Source organism: Montipora foliosa, chromosome 2, assembly GCF_036669935.1.
Source record: "Montipora foliosa isolate CH-2021 chromosome 2, ASM3666993v2, whole genome shotgun sequence".
NCBI classification, from domain to species: domain Eukaryota; kingdom Metazoa; phylum Cnidaria; class Anthozoa; order Scleractinia; family Acroporidae; genus Montipora; species Montipora foliosa.
The window spans coordinates 26018481-26020058 of record NC_090870.1 but is presented as its reverse complement, the minus strand read 5'-3'; positions in this window follow the sequence as shown (position 1 = coordinate 26020058).

The window sequence follows — 1578 nt, the reverse complement described above, 5'->3', positions numbered from 1 at the left end:
CGAAACTCAATTAGCAGAGCTGACGACAAAATGCCAGAAAACTGAGGTTCTGCTAGAGGAGGTCCACACTAAAAATCTTTACTTAGAAGCCTACTCTCGCCGGGAGAATATTAAATTCACCAACATAGTAGAATCGACAGAAATAGGCGGCCGCTCTGGTGAAAACACCGAAGAAGTTCTTCGAAATTTTTTGGAACGGGATCTCGGTTACAGGGATGCAAGGAGCGTAGAAATCCAGCGAGTACATCGGATCGGTAAAAGCAAAGATGGAAATCCGCGTCCTATTCTTGCCCGTTTCCTCAGGTACAAAGACTGTGAGCAGATCTTTAAACTTGGTCACCGACTTAAAGGCACTAACTTCCAAATGTTCCGAGACCTTCCCAGGGATATCATTACCCGAAGAAAAGTACAGATGGATGCTTTTAAAGATGCCAGACGAAATGGAGTTGCTGCCTCCTTCAGCCAGTCGCAACCAGACAAACTGTATATTAAAGGTAAATTGTGGCCCGTCGGGCAAAAATTTACTGTCTAACCCACATAAAATAACTTTGTTCAGATTGACCTGCAAATTTCTTCAAAGGTTTCGCAGTTTCTTTTTTTTTTTATTGCCAATATGCGTTTAACTAATTAGAGGCGGTCGACAGCTTAAATAGTCTAGCAGAGCTACAGGCTTTTTCTCTTGTTTACTGTAGCAAGATGCCTAATTTCTCAACCAAAAGTCTTTTAGTAATTTTATTCAATTTGTGTGTGTTTTCGTTGTACTGTCTCCAGGGCATAGCAATCTATCTCATCAACAATAGCTTGAAGGCATGTGGTCATTTAGATATCTTTTATTGTGAAAATGCAAAACCGTCAACTCCGTTTCTTTCATCACTCACAATACAACAGATTTGAAAATAGTTTCCCTTAATGTCAGGGGATTGGGAAACAATGCCAAAAGAAAAGAGGTGTTTAACTGGCTGAGAGTAAAAAAGAAATCTATTTATATGCTGCAAGAGGTCCATTGTTCTCAAGAAACTACTGATAAATGGACTTGTGAGTGGGGATATAAAGCGCTCTTCAGCTGCTGCAGCAGCAACAAAGCAGGGCTCGCTAAGACAAAAGAAGGCCATCCAAATCTTACACATTTCATACGCACTTTAAAATCACGATATGAAATAGAAATAAAAAGTGGAGACACAAAGAAATGGAAACCTCTTGCAGGATATATGAGGATTTAATTAATATTAGTATATTTCTTCACCTATCTGTATTTATCTCCTACCCATTAGTTTCTTTCAAATCTCCTGTCAGGTGCATATCTTACATTACCTGTAGTGAACCACATGCCTTTACCCTGTTTTTGATGCCTCCATAGTGCAACTTCAAGCTGTAATGATAATTATCTATTTTTCTTCTTTTTTTTCTTTGCCCTTTGTCGTCACTGCATGTGTTAGTAGTACTGTCTTCACTGTATTTGTTAGTCGTGTAGATTTGTTAGTCGTTGTAATTCAAACACTGTTAAAATTAGAGTAACATCATGTAAATAGAGCTAGTGCTGTAAGTAGTCAGTGTACTGTTCGTAAGCATTGTATTCTC